At 46.4% G+C, this 23,732-nt stretch overlaps 1 protein-coding gene across 2 annotated transcripts in view; it reads left to right on the forward strand.

Moving 5' to 3' along the window:
• Window positions 1-23,732, forward strand: part of EPS15 (epidermal growth factor receptor pathway substrate 15) — an 883,486-nt gene that overhangs the window by 447,841 nt on the left and 411,913 nt on the right. The window lies entirely within an intron of this gene.

Here is a 23,732-nt window from a genome sequence, read left to right on the forward strand (position 1 = left end):
ATCCATATCTGAAGCAGCACCTGAACAAAGTTGCTGACTGGGGCTCAGAACAACTTGGAATTGTGACCATTTGCTTCTCCAATGTAGACCAAGAAAGGGGTTCCTTTTCCTGGCATTATTAAAAACGATCCAGAGGCTAGCATGTTGCAAGGCCTTAGATGGTTTGAATGGAGAAGATCACCAAACAGCGGAGGAGAGAGTTATACTTGCCATGTCAGTAAGTTCCACCAATGGTTACAATGCCGCCGCCTTCTTGAAACCACCACTGCTATTCGATACCACCAAAATGTTGAATATTGGCAATAGATGGACTACCTGGATAGAGATAGTTAATGATTACATTGATACAAATGAAGAATGACATAACAAGAAAATTATCAAGTACCTGAAGAATTTTGCTCCTGAAGACGTGAAAGAAATCATAAAGAAAATGCCACGAGCTTGACGAAATTGCATACAGTCAAATAAAAGCAGCCTCGAGTCTCAAGTTCATTCCAGTGCCAATTGTAGATTACAAAATCTACATCGTCAGTCAAGAAAGACAGAATGCTGGTGAGACCATCAACAAATTTGTTGAAAGACTGGATAAGCTCATCAAACACTGTAAGTTCAATTAATTTAATGATGAGGAAGCTATGCGCCTCAGAGTGATTGACGGATGCTTGTAAGATTCGTTCAGACGATGAATGCTGAGAGAAACTTAGTCTGGAGCGAGTTCTCATGGCTGCAAAAAATTTCTCCAAGTCTGATAACTTTTTGGGATGTTGAAGTTTACCCTTCGGAAGGAGGTCTGGCGACGACTCTCTTCAGGAAGCCAACAGACAGAAATAAGGCGCTTCATTACACAAGCAACCATCCCAAGGGCCTGAAACAAAATCTGCCGTTTGGGCAATTTCTTCTGATTCGGCGCAATTGTTCTTTTAAAGATGAATACTTTATACATGCAAATAACTTAATGGACCGTCTGACTGATGGGGGACACCCCAGGAAATTGTTGAAGAATGCGCTCCGCTGTGCATGGTGGGTACCGAGGGAGTCATTATTGGAGAAAAAAGCTAAACCACCAATGGAGAGGATGGTATGTGTAACAACGTTCTGTCCTAATGCCAACCAGCTGAAGAAAATTATTATCCAGAATAAGTACCTGGTAAAGAATCTTGATAAAACATTGATGCAGGCCCCTCCCTTTGCATTTAAGAAGGAGAAAAGCATCGCCAATCATATTGTCCGCACTGAGTTACCAAAACCTGAAGGAACAACTGTCAGAAGTTTGATGGGACTGCCACCTGTGATGGGCCACCATAAATGTTGGTCTTGCTCTTGTTGTGACCAGACACTGGAAGGAATTGTTTTTTTCACATGAGGGAATCAATTGGAGACATGAAACGTTTACAAATTATAAATCAAAGAATGTGGTTTATGGACTCCTATGTCCATGTCCGAATTATATGTGGGAAAAACCAGCCAGGAAATTCGCCAACGTGTGACACAGCATAAATCAAGGATTAGGAGGAATGTGACTACTGCTCGGTTGGTGAATCATTGGAAATCAAATGATCATTTGGAGAAAGACCTGAAATTGACTAATTTCTAAAATTGAGGCAGATACCAGGGGAGGTGACACGGATGCTAAATTATCCCGATGAGAGGCTCTGCTGATTATGAAATTTAATACGTCGATCCATGGATTGAACGAAGTCCAGTGAGTCATGCTGGCTCTATGAGAGTTGTAGTGGTCCCTCTATACCCTTATTTCTGACAAATTAGCTGGCCTTAACCGCCAACATTAGTTGCAGGTTGTTGCAGCCATACATGTCCCCTGGAATAGTGAGCACGTGGGTGCTATTTCCCTTGCGAGCATTGGGATATTTTGTAGCGGCGCAATGGAGCGGAATTACAGTACCAATCTGGATTGAGTAATCTCTTGGCATGACGGTTCTAATTAACTGAGTCTCCAAGTAAAGGATTACTTTTTGGAATTATGCGCATATATGTAGGTTAATGATTCTAAATGTGGTGTCATTCTGTGTGGGTTTATAGTGTAAACTCAGATTATGACTACGTTACTCAGCAGCCTTTGTAATCATCATTGCGCGCTTCGATATGGGTGGCCACTCATATTTCCACTAATAGGACCGGGATTTTTTCATACGGTCATTAATGGAGATAGCAAGCTTTTTGAATTGCATGTTTCACTGTAATCCGCTTCAAAATAGAATATTCACTTTGTGCAATTACAGGCGCTATTAGATCTTAGGTCTGCACCTTTTGGGGTCGGGTGTCTAATATTGTCAATAAAGTTTTTAATTTTGGTTGATTCATCGTGCACTACGACTCCCGGCGGTCTTTGTAGTGCTACACATACGGGCAGTTAACCAGGTTCACACTACAGGCAAGAACGGGCTGCTCTTGACAGTAGTTAAAAACGAAATTTCCCACCTACCCTGCATCTCCCAAGATCCTACGGGAGCCGACATCACACGCCGGAGTTTGAGGACGTGGACGGCTGTAGTGGAAAAGCGCTGAAGGTAATCAGTTTTTTATGTCCTAGTGCGATTCATTCTGGGACCGGAGCCGTGTTTTAATCCTTTCAAGCACTCAATCTGCACGTTTGTCGCTTTTGTTGACAGATTGAATCACCATGAAAAAACGTGATGTGGAGCATGTAAGGTGTCCCAGCCACCAAAGCCTCGCATCAGTTTGGTAATGAGTAGCTCCCTTGCGATAGCTATTTCCAATTTTTCATATGGGCTACAATTTTTTATGGGTCACATTTATTGACAGGCCAGTCCGGACCGGAGCCCAACTACTCTTTTTCCTGGAGGAGACATACTCAAGACATCTCACTTTAAGTTCCCCGTTGTAAACCCAATGACATGACTTGAGAGGTACATGTCTCGAGGGGTTTGTAAGACTGTCTCTTGTTCTATATTTGTGTTTTGCAGAGACGTAGTACTCTTTTAACATTTCCATCGCAGACTTGTGCTGCAGTTTGATTAAGGTAGGTGGCCCTGCACCGTTGTTTTTTTCGTTTCTGATTAGTGGTGGTTGTACCCTTCTAAATAAGCTGAGTTGTTTTCTTTCCTTTTTAGAACTATTTGGTCCTGATGAGAACCCTTCAACCTATAGGGTTCGAAACGCGTCGACCTTCTTGTGTTTTTGTATTGTCAAATCAACCATTGTTTGTGTAGATTGTCCACTAGGTGCACTGGAAATGAGGTCTTCATGAAGTAAACTGATGTCGTTTTGATTCAAGTCGTACACCGGAGTGAGACTCTTTATGAATTTTTGGGTTGTTTGACTTTGTTTTTGTAACTCCCCCCGTGTCTGTGGCCACTAAAAATCGTTTAGTATTGAAATTGGGCCCGGCCTGGTGTGGTGTACGTAGGGTGTGTTTGGTTGAATTGTCTGATGAGTTTGTATGGTGGTATGATTGAAGAGCTGCATTGAGTGTTTGCTTGTGTCTCTGGGATGTTTTGAGTAGTATTAAATGTATTGTTTTTATATATTGTTGTATATAGTTTTGATGTACATATATAAAATGCGAATTGAATACAAATAAAAAAAGTGTTCTGCCAAATAAAAAGATTGATGGTCCTTTAAATAGTGGGGACCTATATGTTTAATTTCTTGAGTCTAGGGATGAAATAAGTTTAGGAATTGTGCTCAGTGTTGGCATTTGTTCTGTTTTGTTGCCAAAGCTGAAGAGCATGCTGATTGACAAATTGCCGAAATGGAGACTGGAGGTGCCCAGAATGAGTCTATCATGAATGTGATAAATAAGCACAAGGCTGAGGGACACCTAGTGAATTCTCCACAGAATAGTTGTATTTCAGGTGTGAATTTTCGTTTCCACATGAAGGTAAATGTCCCATCATTGGACACATCTGCAAAGGCTGTGGAAAGGAGAACCATTTTGTGACTGTGTGCAAGGTGTACTAAAAAGTAGGTGCATTACGGTGCAAAGACAAAATTGCTGCTCAAACGTTCTAGAGGCGATGCTCGATACACACTCATAAGGCCAAGATGACCACTTTAGCTGAGGCAAATCAACACCAAACGAAGTTGATAGACATCTAAATCTTAGTCAAATAGTTCCTTTGTTTAAATATCAAGTGAAAGTGAAGAAGATATCAGTGCCATGTCGATGTTCACCCAAGAGAAGAATGCACATGTTGAACTGGTCACCGGTGAGGTAAAACATCAGTGACAAAGCCCCTTAGTCATTCAAAAATGGTCTTGTCTGAAGACCACACTAAATGTCAATGGTTGTTCAATACCTTTCATTATCGATAGTGATGCATCAATAAATATTATACCTGAGAAATATAATGAACTGTCTCCAGTGCTTTGACTTCAGCCATTGAAAACTAAAGTATAGACGTGGGCTACATCAACACCACTAAAAGGTAAAGGGTCATTTGTGGCTACGATGAAGCATAAGAAAACAAAAGTACAATCGCCCATTCATGTACTTCAACGTGCGGCATCAAGCCCCTGTTGACTCTGCTTCAGCACAGCCGCTGTTATGAGACTGATGTCCATGAACTATAACATGAATGCTCACCACAAAATAATAATCAAATCCCTCAAGACTATGAAAGTTCAATTACACATTAATGAGGACGCCCGTCCTATTGCGTAAAGACAGACAAATTGCCCTTTCACTTGCAGGAAGCTGTTAAAAATTACTCAAGCACAATATTATTGAGCGTTCTAGTGGTCCAACTCCATGGGTTTCTCCCGTAGTGAAGGAGCTGTATATATATGCGTGTACATGTGTCAAGCGAATAAGGCCATTGAAAGAGAACTACATCCAGGTCCACACATTGCCGACATGATTATACAACTCAATGAGGCTAAAGTATTCTCTCGCCTAGATCTGAATAAACAATGTCAGTTTGAACTTGAGAAGTGCAGCTACATTACAACCTATTCTACACATTTTGGTTTGTTACGTTACAAGAGACTACATTTTGGTGTGTCCTCAGTAGCACAGCTATTCCAAGATGCCATTCCACGTATCAAACAGCCTATCATGAATGCTTTCAATTACAGTGATGACTTATTGGTTTTCGGAGCTACACAGAAGGAGCATGACAAAGCTCTTACTCAAGTGGATCAGTTGCTCACTGATGCTGGTTTAACTTTGAATGCCGCGAAATGTGAGTTCCATAAGACAAAGTTTAAATTATTTGGCCATATCTATTCTGATGGCATGACACCTAATTGTGCTAAAGTGCAAGCGCTGTCAACTACCAGCCCCCAACAAGATGTTTTTATGTTACGTTCATTCCTGGGCATGGCCAGTGTAGGTAAGTAGGATCTGCTTTCATGGTTACCCCCACTTTTTGCCTGGTGATATGATTTTCTGACTGGGATCCTGCTAACCAGGACCTCAGTCTATGTGCTTTCTCCACTGAATGTGTTATAGTAAGTACTTGTGTACATCCCAGATTGGATACTGGTGTACCCTTATAAGTCCCTATTATAGGGTACTGAGGTACCCAGGGCATAGGTACACCAGGGGTCCCACATGGGCATAAGCATGTATTATGTCACCCATGGGAAATCACTCAAACTGTAAGCACCACTTACAACAGTTATAGGTTTACCTATATCTAAGGTCGCTGAACGTAAAACCTGTAAGTCACCCCTATAGCAGGCCTTTCAATCCTGAAGGCAAGTTGCTCGGTTCCAAGTTGCTCGGGTGCCCCTGCATAAGCAGGACACCCCTACAACCTTCAGAGTTCATTCTCCCAGGTTGTAAGTGCATCAGCCATTACGATATATAGAGTGGCCATGCGTCATTGCGCGATGAACCATCTCTTGAAAGGCTGTAACTAACCCTGTCAAACATGTTGGAATCATGCCCTCACACCATAAAAGGTGTGGGAGGTATGATTCCATGCACTGTAAAGCTTCGCCGGAAGTCCCTCAGTGCTCCCGGTACTAGTCTTCTAGACTGGGACAGCACAACATGGCTGCTGCCGACCAGAGACCCGATTCTGCCCTCCTGCTACTGAGCCAAACTCGAGCAAGGGAAGGCAGAACAATAGGAATCCTGTTACTGGGAGGTGTGACCACCTCCAAGACAGGGTTTAGTGTAATGGGGCCGGGTGGGGGTGCTTGCTAGGGCCACTCAGTCTCCTTGAGGGGATCATTTGGTGCCCTTCTTGCATAGTCCAGTTCAAACCAGCTCAGGAAGCCGTTAGCTCCTGCTCTGCTGCGAAACTGGACAAAGGACAAGGGAGTATCCTCCCCCCTGTCCAACCCATCCCCTGGGAGGGAACCCTGAATTGTCCCAACCCTTTCCTTAGGGTACTTAAGGGCTTACCTGTAAGTGGGTCCCTAGATTCGTCGTGGGACAAGATTCATATCAAGACATCACTTCTTCGACCATCTGGGCACTCTGAACCTTGCTCTGAGACTGGGAAGACTTCTGCTGCTTCTGGTCCTGTTATCCTGTAAGTCTGCAGCCATGTCTGTGCCTGTGCTCGATACAGGAACCCTCCAAGACCTGTGGACATCCCAGACACCTGAAGGAATCTCCCTTGAAGTGAAGGAGTCACTTCTCTACATCTGCAGGCACCGCAACAAAGCTGACCTGTCTTCTGATCCCGAGCTCCCACGGACTCAGAAATGCTCAGCAACACCGGTGGTGGTTCTTTAAATCCCTCGAGGCCTACCCTGCCCTCTCACCAAGTATGAGGCCAGTAACTCTCGCCGGAGCCGCAGGAACCGAACCCCTGTGCATGGCATCGACTTGCCATGGCAAAGGCTTGTTGGCTTCCTTCCACCAAGATCTTCGGACTCCAAGTAGCCCCAACCTCAAGCATCTCCTTTGACCAAGTTCTTCGTCCTCACTGCATCACTTGCACCTTGGGCCTGCTTCTTTGGTGAGCTGCTCGAGGTCCTCTTGTGACTCCAGTGCCTTGGGCTCTAGGTCCTTTTGAGCGTCGTCTTTAATTTCTGCGGGCTCCCCTGATTGCTCGGGGCCTGCTCTGAGTCCCCTGCTTGTGGCGAGTCACCTGGACCTTGCTGGTCCCGACCCTGCACAATTTTCTCTTTCCACATTGGTTGCATTTGCCAAGTCTTGCTATTGATCCCAACGGATACCGACCCCATAACTTTCGACATCCGACGTCGGACAGCATGTGAACGGCTCCTGGTCTTCCACAGCCTCGCCTGGTCCGCACAGCTTCAGCTCCAAAGTCACGTCAACTCGCCTGCAACACCCGACATCGGTGGGCATTTGTCTACCGGACCTCCTGGTCACTCCTGTGTGACATAGACTCTGTCCCCTCTTCCTGCAGTTACTTTACATCTTGAATCCACTTTTGTGTTCAAGAAGCGGCATCTTCCTGAAGTCCTTCATTGAGTTCGACAGAGATTTCCGACACCACTTCACATCTATGCACTCTGCTTCTCTGGTGTCGGTATCCTGGTTCCTAGGGTATCCACGGGTGGGTTGCTCTCCAACCTTCTGTCTCCCATGGGTTTTTTTCAGGCTCTACTGGGAAGGGTCCTTCTTCTTTAAAATTGCAACCACGACAGACCCATTGACTTGTATTGAGCCTGCGTCATGTTCACTCTGCACATGGCCTCTGTTGGGTTCCTGGTTACTTACCTTGGGTGGTTCCTTGGGTCCCTGGCACTTCTACGTCTTCTGGGTCTAGTCTTGACTTGAATTGTGGTTCGCCTACCACTTTTTTAGGGCTCGGGCCTAAGCCACCACGAAGTGGAGGCGGAGCTTCCGAGCTCTTATGTGTTAAAAAAAAAAATGCAGAAAGGGGTCCGGCTGGCACATTCCTTAGTTTTTTATGGCATCTGCCTAGTGATTCGTCTTCGCTGTGCTGTGTATTTAGTAGCGTTGACGTGATAGGCTGTAAGTAATTTACGCGTGCCCGATGTGGCATATTCTGTGCGAGAACGAGCACGGCAGAGTGATTAATCTTAATTAGGAGCTGTCAGAGTGCCCGTGTAATGCAATCCAGATGGTTAAGAGAGGTGTCCTGCTTGAACTTTTCACACATCACGAGCGCTGACTCATTCTCAGTTCTTATCTCTCGCTGTGTGATTCACTGCCGTGTGAAGTGGAGGGGGCAGCCGGGCAGAGCGTGTGCCTAAGGCTCGGAGATTTCTGGACTCGATGTCTGGCGCGGGGATGCTTATCTATGCCCCTGCGGAATGTGCTCGACCAGCCAACCACGGAGGGCCGGCGCGGCGGAGGCCTGGCCTAGGGCAATGTGTTAGTTCTGCAGATGCTGTACCTGTGATTGCCCGAGTAGGACCGGAGCCTCGTCAGCCGCATGTCATTCGGCCTACTACAGGGAATTTATAAGTGTGGGGAACAGTCGACCGCATATTAGGCGATTTCGAGAGCACAATATGCGTCGGAGCACTTGAAATGGTATTAGGGCTGGCTCGCTCCTGCTTGCCTCGATCCCATCATCTCACACGGAGATTGACAACAGTTTCCGGTTACTCAACCCTGCCTTCTGACCTCCTATTTCTAATTCAAAAACTATCCCCTCCCCTCTTTCACACCTGTGTTCCATCTATCCCTCCCCCATACATCATGCTCCCAACCTCTGCAATTCCCTTACAGACCCACAATGGATAGCAATGACAGAGCATATCTACAGGCTAGCGATGACAGAGCATATCTACAGGCTAGCGATGACAGTGCATATCTACAGGCTAGTGAAGGCAATGCATATCTACAGGCTAGCGATGACAGTGCATATCTACAGGCTAGCGATGACAGAGCATATCTACAGGCTAGCGATGACAGTGCATATCTACAGGCTAGCGATGACAGAGCAGATCTACAGGCTAGCGGTGACAGTGCATATCTACAGGCTTGTGAAGCCAATGCATATCTACAGGCTAGCGATGACAGTGCATATCTACAGGCTAGCGATGACAGTGCATATCTACAGGCTAGCGATGACAGTGCATATCTACAGGCTAGCGATGATAATGCATATCTACAGGCTAGCGATGACAGCGCATATCTACAGGATAGCAATGACAGCGCATATCTACAGGCTAGTGAAGCCAATGCATATCTACAGGCTAGCGATGACAGTGCATATCTACAGGCTAGTGAAGCCAATGCATATCTACAGGCTTGCGATGACAGAGCATATCTACAGGCTAGCGGTGACAGTGCATATCTACAGGCTTGTGAAGCCAATGCATATCTACAGGCTAGCGATGACAGTGCATATCTACAGGCTAGCGATGACAGTGCATATCTACAGGCTAGTGAAGCCAATGCATATCTACAGGCTAGCGATGACGGAGCATATCTACAGGCTAGCGATGACGGAGCATATCTACAGGCTAGCGATGACGGAGCATATCTACAGGCTAGCGATGACAGTGCATATCTACAGGCTAGCGATGATAATGCATATCTACAGGCTAGCGATGACAGCGCATATCTACAGGATAGCAATGACAGCGCATATCTACAGGATAGCAATGACAGCGCATATCTACAGGCTAGTGAAGCCAATGCATATCTACAGGCTAGCGATGACAGTGCATATCTACAGGCTAGTGAAGCCAATGCATATCTACAGGCTAGCGATGACAGAGCATATCTACAGGCTAGCGATGACAGTGCATATCTACAGGCTTGTGAAGCCAATGCATATCTACAGGCTAGCGATGACAGCGCATATCTACAGGCTAGCGATGACAGCGCATATCTACAGGCTAGCGATGACAGCACATATCTACAGGCTAGCGATGACAGCGCATATCTACAGGCTAGCGATGACAGTGCATATCTACAGGCTTGCGATGACAGCGCATATCTACAGGCTAACGATGACAGCGCATATCTACAGGATAGCAATGACAGCGCATATCTACAGGCTAGTGAAGCCAATGCATATCTACAGGCTAGCGATGACAGTGCATATCTACAGGCTAGTGAAGCCAATGCATATCTACAGGCTAGCGATGACAGCGCATATCTACAGGCTAGCGATGACAGCGCATATCTACAGGCTAGCGAAGACAGTGCATATCTACAGGCTAGCGATGACGGTGCATATCTACAGGCTAGTGAAGCCAATGCATATCTACAGGCTAGCGATGACAGCGCATATCTACAGGCTAGTGAAGCCAATGCATATCTACAGGCTAGCGATGACAGTGCATATCTACAGGCTAGCGATGACAGAGCATATCTACAGGCTAGCGATGACAGTGCATATCTACAGGCTAGCGATGACAGTGCATATCTACAGGCTAGCGATGATAATGCATATCTACAGGCTAGCGATGACAGCGCATATCTACAGGATAGCAATGACAGCGCATATCTACAGGCTAGTGAAGCCAATGCATATCTACAGGCTAGCGATGACAGTGCATATCTACAGGCTAGTGAAGCCAATGCATATCTACAGGCTAGCGATGACAGTGCATATCTACAGGCTAGCGTTGACAGAGCATATCTACAGGCTAGCGATGACAGTGCATATCTACAGGCTAGCGATGACAGTGCATATCTACAGGCTAGCGATGATAATGCATATCTACAGGCTAGCGACGACAGCGCATATCTACAGGATAGCAATGACAGCGCATATCTACAGGCTAGCGATGACGGTGCATATCTACAGGCTAGTGAAGCCAATGCATATCTACAGGCTAGCGATGACAGTGCATATCTACTGGCTAGCGATGACAGTGCATACACTCACAAGGAGACCACAGCCAGCTGAGGTGCAATCTTCTCCCACTCACAAGAACGACATCACAGGCAGCAGCAGTGCAAGCTTCTTACACTCACAAGGAGACCACAGGCAGCAGAGGTGCAAGCTTCTCACACTCACAAGAAGGACATCACAGGCAAGTGGTGCAATATTCGCACACTCACAAGGAGATCACTGGCAGTACACACCACATGAACACACTCCATAACACATAGCAACAATACATTGGCATTTACAATGCCATTAGCTCAAACAAATCCGAGCCCGATTGCATTTCTAATGCTTGTTACTATATGGTTTGGTCTCTCCCTGGCGACTACTGTGTATTCATGCTACTTATCTTTTTTTTAGGTCGAGCTGCTGTCCAGCGAAGCCTCTATGGTTAGCGACTTGCTCTGGAAGTGGGACAGGGGATGGGCACGCGCGCAGAGCTGTCGGTGATTTCAGCATGTGTGCGTGCACGTACACCCACGCGCTGTGCCCGTCTCCTGTCCCGCTTCTAAGGCAAGTCAGCCTCCTGCAATAGAGCGTGTGCGCATACACACACACACACACACACACACACATACACACACACGCATAAACACACAAACCTACACATACATACACACACCTATGCATACACACACACACAACCCCCCCCCCCCCCAATCGGCACATCCATTAGACTAATGGAGATTCCCCCACTCACCCGGTCTGCGGGGGGAACTGCTCAGCAGCTGGCTGCGTCACTTTTCCAGAGCACTCCAACTCCTCTGCCAGCATAACACGGGGCTCTCCCCTTAGGCATGGGAGCCCCGCAGTGCTATCCGCTGGTCTTCACCTGGGACCCGGGACTTCAGCTCCCGCACTTCGCTTTGGCGCCGGGGCTCCCTCTTCATAACGAAAGTTAGAAATGGCGCGCATGCACGGGCAGCCCCCTCCCTCCCAGGTCTCCTCACAGCGCGGATACTAAGCTGCTTTCTGTTTCGCTTATCTCCCTGCCTCAGCTTGTTGTCAATAGGGGTCTTCCGTGCTCCCTGCGGTGGCTGCTGTCTCTTTATTTATTTATTTAATGCTTTTTTATATAGCGCGGACTTTACCCGAAGGTGTCAGAGTGCTTGTTTTTAGTGGAAAGGTTTATCGAGCTTCAAGTGGACATAGAACACATGTGCTATATGGGTGCCCGCTTCATTTACACACAGAATAAGAAGCATATCAGACTTGTTAGTGGTGCAAGCTTCTGCAGAACTCTCAAAACAGACAGCACATGTGTTTCTGGAGTAAACGCTTCCCTTTACACACAGAATAGGTATAGTATACTTGCCAACATTTGGAAGCATGGAAGTTGAATATTTTGAAAAATAAATCGGAAGAATTGATGTTCCTCATTTATTTGTATTGAAGTGGACACAATATTAGGAGGTTAATGACAAAGTACAACATGTATGGTTTTAAAGGGAGAAGTGCTGGAAATTAGACAAACCTAGCACATGAAACACACACACACACACACACACACACACACACACACACACACTCAAACACACACACACACACACTCACACATGAAACACACACACATCCCCTGCCCAACACTATCCAGACACATACATCGCACAGCAGGCAGTTACAGGGCAGGCACTCACCCAAATGTTAATGCACAGCAGAATAAGGTAAGGGACCTGGATCAGTGCTACCTGCAGGTGGTGATACCACTGTATATAATTTGGCTGCAAAAAATTGCAAATCATGTAAGCATAAGCTATAAACTGATAGTTTAATAGAAGTCATGAAACATAACATTGGACATGCATAATAATAATAGCTTCTGCCCCTATTTCTTGCACCTTCTCAATCACCCACTAGGCACTGTGCTCAAGACAAGATAAGAGCACCTCTCTGGTCACTTACACACACTAAATGGCTTCCCACAATGGATTGCAACAAACACAATACTCTGCCAACCATGTAATCCCCAAAAGTGTTGCAAGGCCCCCATCTGACAATCTGTTTTAGCTTCCCACAATTTTATATAAATGCTACAATACAATAGAGTACAATACTGAGTCTAATGTGTAAAGTTACTGGTTTTCATTGTAGTTCAGAGACCTTTCACTTTTAGTATCCTGTTTTCCTGCTACATTTGGGCCTTTTGGCAGAATCTTTTCAGTTGGGGAAATCTTCTCCTCACTTCATGAGTTGTTTGTTGTGCCTAGTACATTTTGCATTGACATTTTATGCAATACACCACATTTTTAAGCAGACGTTCGGAAATGCAATTTTGCATTTCCTAAATTGCCACTGTGAGAAGTTGGCCTGATATGCAGTGCTCACTATTTTAGTGATCACTATGTATCAGTCCAAACAACCCTTATTGATGATTGGTTGTAAGTCAACCTTATAGACCAGCTATCCTAGTTGCATGGATACGAGCAGTCTAAGGCTAAGACTCTAGAGGGCGTGTTAAGCCAGCTGTTTTACCATCACATTACCCCTTGAACACCAAGTGAAAGGACACCACACAAGTTATCAAAAATAAAGTGTATTTATTTATAACAGGACTACCCTGGCTCTTTATGAGACAGGGAGCTAAGCACACAACAAAACTCTTAAAGAATTACTGAAAGTCGCACAATTTACACAAATGCCCGAGGGGCACGGAAAACCATATACACAAGAAGTGGAATGCGAAATTACTAGCAGGTAAGTAATACTTTTCTAGACTGTAGAAACGCTAGGCCTACAATGCTGAACCCTTGGATTAGAAGCAGGAGGCCTAGGGACGCCGTGTGCAGAGTGGGAACTCTCACGCGTAATGCGGGAACAAGTCTATGGATACTAGCAATTGCAAAGTTACTGTTCTCGGGCGAACCCGACTAGGTGGGTCGAAAACAAAGGTGGATCCGAACACTTAGGGTGTTGGACTATGCTGGAGCACCGGAGTACTCAGTTTACCTAGCCCAGGGGCTGCGGCTGCATAGGGTTCAAGTTGCGTTGGAAACCCTTGTTGAAGATCCAGGAGCCTGAAGAAAGAAGTTGCTGGCAGGCGGCCAGTGAAGAAGTTTGTGGTGATCCAAGCCTGGATCAGGGAAGAAGAAGACCTGTAAGCAGAGGGGACCAAGTTCTGAATCACTAGCCAGTGATTTAGGTGGGCACCAGGATGGCACCGGACGAAGTCACCTCGACCAGGTGAGTGGGCGCTGCTGGGCTCTGCAGTCTCTCGGACCAGGAGGCGTTGTCGGCGACCAGGATGGAGGTGCGAGCTGTCCCACGAAGGTCTCTGCTGTCGACGTCGCTGGACCCAGGATTGGGGCAACAAGTCTTGGCAAATGCAAGGCCCACGCGGTGGACCTAAAATGGCGTCTTGAGTGGACCAGGAGGGTCCAGGGTACTTCTCTGAAGGAGGGAAGCAAGGGCCAGTCTGGAGCAACCAGACCAGCGGTGTTTGTCGTTAGAGTTCGTCGTCAGAGGGTCACTAGCCAACGGGCAAATGACCTGGACAACGCGGTGAGCAGCAAAAAGCAGAAGGGCCCCACGCAGATCTCGTGGATGCAGGGGGGCTGAACTTCGGTGCTGGAGCTGCTCAGGGTCGGGGCTTCTCTTACCCCAAAGCACTCAGTCGAGGGTCACTCGGTGGTCGTGCTGGACAAGCGTCGTGCAGTTCTGAAGATGGCCGGTCCCTCGAGGTCTCGTCGCACCCACGGATCACAGCTGGGCTGATGATGTAGGTTGAGGTCAGAGGTGCCAGGGAAGCCGGTTCTCGTCGTGCTGGAGCAGTCTTGATCCGGAGGAGAGACTGGCAACAAACCGCGATGCTTGGTTGGTGCCTGCTGCTGCAGGGTGACTACTCCTTTGTCACAAGGGAGAAATCTTGAGAAGAGTCTTGAGTTCTTCGTGTAGAAGGTCGGTTCAGGATTCAAAGATTGATCTAATTTGGAAGGGGGCCAGTTCCTACCTTTATCCTGCAAAAAGGGGCTGGCACGCGACTAAGTCCTGCCCTATGGGTGGGACTAGGAGGGGGGTGGTTACACTCCTCTCCTTTGGCGGGCTTTCCCCAGATCAGGGGCTGGAGTGCCCCTGGAACTGGTTCCAGCCGGCCTATGCACAGTGAGCACCGGGGTGCCACTTGCAGTCACCTTCCTCTAAAGCCCTGCCTACCTAGGATACACAAAATCCTGTCTGGGACGGTGCTGGCACCGCCCCTGGCAGGAAACCCTTTGTCCTTGCCTCCTGTGCTGGGAGGACTCCCAGCAGCAGGAGGGCAGACTTGTGTCTCGGTGGCAGCATCCATCTTGTGGAGCTGAGGCTATGTCTGACTTTAACCGGGGTTACAGGTTACATACATGTCGTGTCCCTCTAGAAGGGTGGAATGCTAACCCCGTCGCCAGAATTGGCGAGGGGTTAGTATTCCAATTCGTATGACACCTTACTCGACATGTTTTGATAAAGCGATACCAGAGTTCGCATATAACCGCGAGGATTATAATGCACTTAAGAGTATATGGTATGCGATATCATGGAAACGGCTAAGGGATGGATCCCGAAAGCCGCAGACAGGCTCAGCTCATGCCAGAGCACTATCTCACACGATTCCAAGCACTCTGCCTTCAGGATTGTTAAGGCCTGCCATAGGAGTGACTGATAGGAATACATGTGTCCATTTTAGGGTTAGATATAGGTATACTATATCTAAAGCAAAGGGTGATTACACCACCTTGCCCCAGCTGTCGTGCAGCCAGTTGTGTCAGATTTGGATGGCCAGCCAGGGGTGGCATAATACATGCTGCAGCCCCTGGTAGGCCCTGGGTACACCTATGCCCTGGGTACCTAAGGTACACTGTACAAGGAATGATAAGGTGACTCAGTATCCAATTGGATATGTACCTAAGGTACATGGAATCCATTTTACAGAGAGAGCAGTAGGCCTGGGGCCCTGAATAGCAGGGTCCCAGGTCAACTAAGTCAAAAAACCAGCAAAACACCAGGCAAAAAGTTGGGGGCAACCATAGTCAGGGATCTACCTTCCTACAGCCACTTCATTGGAATCGCGAATTAGGAAATGCAAAACGACGTGTATGAAATAACAAATTTCCTAATAGCGATTCCTACAGAGTAGGAATCGCTATTAGGATATCCCAATTGGGAAATCCCATGCCATTTGTACCAATGGGCTGGTCTTGCATTTCCTAAATAGCGATTTCCAATTATGAAATCGCTATTTAGGAAATGCTAAACCAAGGATGGCTATGTGCATAAGGCCCCCCGTAATGCACCCCAAAACTAGAGGTGCACATGTAGAGCACACACATGCCTTAGGGGCATGTGCGGGATCTATTGCACTTTAAAACAAGCATTTGCAATGCAATAGGTCTCACATTTACGCGAGTTTGACCTATTGGCATTGTAAATGACAATGGCTTTTATTTATGTTTCAAAAACCAAAACACAAATAAAAGGCAATATCATTTACAATAAAAATAGCTCAAACTCTCGCAAATGCGAGACCAATTGCATTGCAAATGCTTGGTATTGCAAAGTATTGTGTGCATTGTGTATATCTCCACGTAGGAGATATCTGTATGTATTAGTGAGTGTCTTATAATAAATAAATCTTTTTATAAATACACTTTGTGCTTCTTTTTCACTTAATCTATACCAATAAGATTATGTTCTGGTGAAACAAGCTATTTTACACTCCTTCTGGACTAAGCCTGAAGGCTACTCTCCACAGCTACCACTTAGTGAGCTTGCTAAGGTTGTCTAAGACCACTAAAATCACCTTAAGGATTGTATGGATTAGTGCCGGGTGCCCACTTACATAAGTGTGCACCGTATACCAAGCCAGCTTCTCACAGACAGCTACTGCTCTAGATGCATAGGAGGTTTTGCCACGGTCAGTCGGTCATTGAGAGACTTGACTAAAAAGAAATGTAGTTATATGAGTGTATGGAACGAAACGTGGTGGCTGGATTTTACCATTTATATTGAACAATAGTAATAAAGAAGATATTTATAAATGTACATTGGATGTGGACTCTTTCCTGGTGCACCTTCCTATAGTTGACAAGTTTTAGATCTGGATAACAGTGGCACGTAACGGCGGCAAGTGCCGGAAGAATTGTGCACAGGACACCTTACTTGCCGTGATCGGAGATCGAGAGCAGCAGATACAGTCCGCCGCTGGAGTGTTTTTTCTTTGCACTAAAAAATAATTAAAGGCTTGTCATCTATGCAATTGCCTGTCGTTGAAAACCAGTCAACACCCATTAAGCATGTCCGATTTGCCGAGGCGTGCATGGGAAAGAATTACAGTGGACTTTTTCAGTTCTCTTGACATCGGTCATCACCTGATGGTGATCATTGATTAACATTCCCATTTTCCATTGGCCGAAGAGCTCTCATGTATCACTCAAGAACGCGTTACTGAGAGATTAGACAACATCTTTGCGACCTGAGGTGTTCAAGTCTGACAACGGCCCACCTTTCAACAGTCGTGAAGTCAGTCATTTTAACGTAAAGCATCAGAAGAACAATTCTTTGTGGCCACAGGCCATTGGCCTTGTCGAACGTTTCATGAGTACTCTAAAGAAAACTATCCAGAGTGCTGTTCTTGAAAGGCTTTACCTTAAAGCTGTTCTACATTCCGCTCTTCAAGTGTACTACTCAAACCCTCACTTGACCACAGGCGAAAGCCCTGCAACCTCTATGTTCGGGAGAGCCAAGACGACCAACAGAAGAGCGAATACAGAGAAAGAAACATGCATGAAAGACTTGGGTCGTAAGAGGAAAATGAAAGCCTAGACAAATGTCGACATGCACAAGATGTCACCTTCAAGAAAGGAGATTAAGTTCTTGTTTGACAGCATAAAAAACGGGAGTCTGATGTTCTTTCGAAGCTAAACCATTTAATGTTGTGACCAGCAAAGGACACATGCTGACTGCGCAGCGTCTTGCGAAGTCCATTATGCAAGATTCCTCGCCTTTCAGTGGTGTGTGAATCATCGCTCATGAGGCACTGATGTCATTGCAGAGACTAGGTCTGAAAAGACAATAGAAGAATCCCTGACTGCTGCTCTCTCTCCATCACCAAAGCCAGTCATGGACATTTCTACTGCTGGTCCCCAGTTTCCATTGACACGGTCGGGATGTGTGAACCACACGCCACAAAGACTCCTTTCCGACCTTTGATTGTATATATTTGTAATCAAAATGGTCTATTTTTTATTTAACGAAGGGGGTGATGTAGTGTTGTGTGAGCATGTAATGACTGACCCTTTGTGGCTCCCGTTGGACTTCGTAAACAGTGACATAAGCGTTAGAGCGTAGTGAATTATTTATTTATTTATTTTAAACTTTTATTGAGCAATCAAATAAAGGTTACAAGGATGGGCCCACAACCACACGGGCTGGCCGCTAAAATCAAGGCACAATGTAAGATCATACGATCACTTCCGTGGTCAGGCACAAATCAGATACCAAATGTTGCTCGAAGTATAGAACAGGACACAACAATTTTCTGTTATATACATACAAAAAACAACAAACCACAAAAAGGCGAATGCATACTAATCAAAGTCAGCCCAGAAGGAGGAGGGGAAACTCACTAATCAGGAAGACGGAATCACAATCGATAGGACTCGGCAAGGCGGGGGGGGGGAACAGCGGGTAGAAAAGGCAAATCATAAAACAGCATAAGAAATCTCGGGAACACCAGCCTAGGGAGATAGGGTAACATCGGGTGTGTCGACCAAGGGAGGAGTACAAATATTCCCACGATATTCGTTCCACTGACCCCAAATCTTCGTCCACGCCCTGGGTCTGCCCCGTGCTATATAGACGGTCTTCTCGCGGAACATGGACCAGTCCATGTTGTCCTCCCACACCGAGACGTCGGGAGGTCTAGATGCGCCCCAGAGTTGCGCAATGTCTCGCTTTGCAACCATGTATCCCAAGGTCGCCCATCTGGTCTGGGCCACAGAATAGTCGGTGGGTTCCCACACATTCAACAGGCATCGTCGGGCCTCAGGCCGTAAGGCAATCCCAGTCACAACTTCCATCACCGCAAGTACTTCAGTCCAGTAGGCCGCCACCCCCGGGCACTCCCAAATAATATGTAGAAATGTCGCACTCATTCCACATCCACGTTTGCATAGACCATCCGGGGAAAAACCCATCACAACCAGACGCGGACCAGTAACATACACCCGGTGGAGGATCTTAAGCTAAACCAAACGGAGACGGGCAGGGATGGCGACCTCTTTCGGAGAAGAGAGTGCCGATTGCCAATCTTCGTCATCTAATTCCAGCCCGTCGCCGACCCAAACCTCCCTAAGTCGAACAAGTAAGTCAGTGCGATTATTGATCAGCTTCTTGTAAATCAGGGAGATAGTGCTATCGGGAAGGTGGCCATCCAGAATGCGATCCTCGAGGGGAGAGGACTCTGGGAGGGCCACATCAGGAGTCAAAACAGAGGCCAGGGCATGTCGGACCTGCAGATAACGAAAAAATTCCCTATCACTCAAGTCATATTCGGCCCGAAGGGCCTCAAAGGACTTCATGCTACCATTCACACAGACATCACCCACTCTACATATTCCAATCATATCCCAGCGGTCAAAGCCCTTAGTAGACCAGAGACATCCCAAACGCTCGGAAGCATAAAGCGGCGTCGCCAGTGTCAGACGATTCTCCCATCCCAGACTCACATTCGCGGCTCGCCACACACTGACTGCAATCTTGGACGGGCCCATAAGATGGCGCCCAGCCGACCTGGAATAAAGCGCTCTATTAAAATCCCCTCCCGGCAGCTGGAGTCTGTCCATCTCAAAGGCCGGATCCCGACCCGGGGAATACATTGCATGGTTAATGGCCGACAGCTGGGCAGCCCAGTAATATCTCTTGATATCAGGGAGCGCTATGCCCCCGTCAAACCAAGGGATGGTAAGTTTCGCAAGGGCGATACGTGGACGCCCGTCCCAAATCAGCTGCCTTTGGAGACTCTCAATCTCTCGGAAATAGGTAGCGGGAACGTCATCATAGGAATTCTGAAGTGCGTATAGGAATCGTGGCAAAGACATCATTTTGAAAAGGGCAGCCCTGCCCAGAGGGGACAAGGGCAACTTATGCCAGCAAGCCACATCCAGTCGCAGTCTAAGAAGCGGGGGGAGAAGATTACGTTCAAACCGGAGTGAGGAGTCCAGTGTAATAAAGATCCCCAGATTTTGAAGCCAGACTGGAAGAGCGTAGTGAATTGAATGCAGGTTTAGAATGTTGGGTTTGCGGTTACACAGAGAAGAATAAAGACGTGTGATACTAAGCTCCTTGTGTGGCGTAGTCGTTGGCGAGTACTCCAGCTGGGCAGGATGCTTCAATGCCCAATACAGGCAGCACCCTCCGTTCTTTTCCCCAAAGTGCTACCAGTAGGAATAATTGGATTTATTCCAGTTAGTATGCAGTTCTCCAGATGTGTAGAATTTCTGCAATAGGATTGGTGTGGAGTGTTGGGGATCCTATATATAGAAATAGATAATATATCAGCGCATCATCCGCATACAGGAATGCGAGTTCTTTCTTCAGTATTTTTTTTTGCCCCACTCAGACATTTCTATAAGCAGTGTACCTAGTAATGGTTCCATCGCAAGAGGAAACAGTATAGGCAACAGGAGAGAGGAAAACCCTGTTGCGTGGCTCTTTCCATTACCCAACTTTCTGATCTAATCCTGCCAGTATGCACTCCGGCTGTTGATAGGGTGTAAAGGAGTTTACAACACAGCCCAGGAACATCAGGCCATACCCAGGTACTCAAAGATTATCCACATATTATTCCAGCCTACAGTATTGAATTTATTTTGATATCCTGGACAAACAATGCACTAGAGACCTCAGAAAATGTTTGGCTATGAGCACATATGCTGTCTCAGATTTTGTATAGTACTTCCAAGTGGCATAAATTCACTGTGATTTTCGTGCACTAGGTCAGACCTGGGGGTCACCTATGGCTACTCAGGGGTCCACAACTGTATTCAAAATGTAATATTAGCAGATTAAGGAAGTACATATTCGTTTCATAATCTTTTATTCGGTTACCACTTATTTGCAACCATAAAAAGTACAGAATTTTAAAACAGATTAAAAAGAACAGCAGTATTTACTAGAAAGGTTGAATTAAGACATTGCGTAAAAAGGCCTACGCAAGCATTAGAGAGGAAATTTCTTATCAGTCGTAATCTTGACGTATCTTGATGCTTGCTTTTAAAAAAGAGGCTATGCACTTTGCAACATATACTGAGTCCAAGAGCTGTAGAAAGAGAAAAGCAGGATAGCAGGACCTGTAACCAGTTGAGCGAAGAAGTGGGAGAATCCAAGTTTTTCGTGGTGATTTATAGTATTTACAAAAGAAAATAATGTGAATTGTTGATTGAATGGATAATCCATCACATGGGCAGTTCATAAGGATACTCGACCAGTTTTGAATTTTTGGAAAGGAAACTAAACGGAAAAAGGAATTAAAATGAAATCTTGTCAAAAGATATTTCTCATAATTGGACAAATAATAATTTAAATAAGGTTGAATGCCTTTGACTGGTTGAATTGTACAAATTTGAGAGTTCGAAGGTTTTGCAATCTCCATTAGATTGCGCAATTCTCGCAGATGGTCCAGACATATCTTTTTTAGGTCTTTTCTAGAAATGTCCTCCACACTAGGTGGGTCAACAAAGTAAGAACTACGTCCAAGATCATTAAAGAAGTTCCCCACATAAACTAGCCAGGGGATCCTGCGCCAGTTCGTTAAAGCCATGCAGTCCGTAATCAGGGAACGCGTTAGATGGCACTCCGGTTTAGTCCATATACGTTGCCATAAAAGAATTGGTTGAGAACGTATGGTATCAATTATATATTCCATGCCAAGCTCATTATGTGATTCAGAAAAGGGGGGTGGTGATGAACAGAGTGCCTGAATTAAGCAGACCACTCTTACCCAGTCCAAAGATCAGGGCTTGATCCATCACCGTTTTTTAGCTCACTGCACCATCCCAGCTCAGAACTTGGCTATATGCAAATTAGTCTGTTCCTGTCCCAGTGCATGATGGGAACAGGGCAAACCAAACTACCAAGCCAATTCTTGTACTGGGAAGGAAACAAGCTTCCGGGGACCGGTTTCTGCCATTTCAGGCGTCGTCGGCCCGGCTTGCTTGAATCCTGATTGGGCAATGAGCAAGGGACTCACATCTGAGTATACCCTTCCACGCTTATGGTGGACAAAATGATTCAGAAAAGGGGGGTGGTGATGAACCGAGTGCCTGAATTAAGCAGACCACTCTTACCCAGTCCAAAGATCAGGGCTTGATCCATCACCGTTTTTTAGCTCACTGCACCATCCCAGCTCAGAACTTGGCTATATGCAAATTTGTCTGTTCCTGTCCCAGTGCATGATGGGAACAGGGCAACCCAAACTACCAAGCCAATTCTTGTACTGGGAAGGAAACAAGCTTCCGGGGACCGGTTTCTGCCATTTCAGGCGTCGTCGGCCCGGCTTGCTTGAATCCTGATGGTGCAATGAGCAAGGGACTCACATCTGAGTATACCCTTCCACGCTTATGGTGGACAAAATGATTCAGAAAAGGGGGGTGGTGATGAACAGAGTGCCTCCATCAGGATTCAAGCAAGCCGGGCCGACGAGGCTGAAATGCCAGAAACCGGTCCCCGGTAGCTTGTCTCCTTTCTGGTGAAGAATTGGCTTGGTAGTTTGGTCTGCCCTGTTTCCATGATGCACTGGGCCAGGGACAGACTAATTTGCATATAGCCAGGTTCTGAGCTGGGATGGGGCAGTGAGCTAAATAACGGTGATGGATCAAGCCCTGATCTTTGGACTGGGTAAGAGTGGTCTGCTTAATTCAGACACTCTGTTCATCACCACCCCCTTTTCTGAAAGCTCATTATGTGAGGCATAGTTCGGAGCACTTTGTGGAAGAGCCAGCAGATATTTGACAAACCCATTCTCTATTATTTGGATAGTCTATTGGACCATAACCCCAAACGCCTGCTCCATATGTGGCCACACTGTGGCATTTTGCATAATAAATTTTCAAAAGTTCGGGGGGTGCAGGTTTGCCTATCTTTCTCGAAAAGGAGACCAGGGCCGATGTTGCTCGCTGGAAAAGAAGTTTTCTGCTGGCCGTGGCCTGTCGCCAGCTTAAAGAGTCGTCCACCAGGATGCCTAAGTATGGATAGACAGAAGTTTTTTCCAGTCTTGTTTTTTCCACCAGGATTGGTTTAGAATTCTTGACCTTAGGACCAACATGCATGGTAAATGTCTTTTTTATGTTAATTTTAAGACCAAGAGAACCCATGAAGGAGCAATATTTGTTAAGTTGTTTTTGGAGTTGATTCAGTGTTCGAGCTATGATGACAGAGTCATCTGCATATAGCAGTGTTGGTATAGGGCGATGATTGATCTGGGGTAGATCCTGGCTCCCTTCCAGCATAGCCTGCTCTAGTCCATTGGTGTAAAGATTGAACAGGAAGGGAGCCAGTACACACCCCTGTCTTACCCCCCTTCCTATAGAAAAAGGAGGAGAGAGCTCTCCGTTAACTCCAAATCTGACACGTGCTGTGGCGTCAGAGTAGAGTTCACGGAGGAAGACTATAAGGGCTGGGTCCACCCCAAGGTCACTAAGAATAGCCCAAAGTTTGGAATGCTGGACACAGTCGAATGCTGCACTGAGATCAACGTACACAAGAAAGATGTTACCTCCTTTTGCACCCACGTACTTTCCAATTAAGAGGGCAAGATTCAAGGCCTGCTCCACAGTCCCAAGGCCCTTCTGGAAACCGGATTGCAGGTCGGTCATGATGTTATTTTCTTGGGCCCATGATTGTAATCGGTCCAAAGCTACCCGACCCGCAACTTTACCCATGGAGTCCAGAAGGGAAATAGGCCTGTAGCAGGCCGGATCATTGCGATCACCCTTTTTGAAAATGGGAAGCAGGATGGACGTTGACCAAGAATTT

The sequence above is a fragment of the Lissotriton helveticus genome, chromosome 1_2 (assembly GCF_964261635.1).
Source record: "Lissotriton helveticus chromosome 1_2, aLisHel1.1, whole genome shotgun sequence".
NCBI lineage: Eukaryota > Metazoa > Chordata > Amphibia > Caudata > Salamandridae > Lissotriton > Lissotriton helveticus.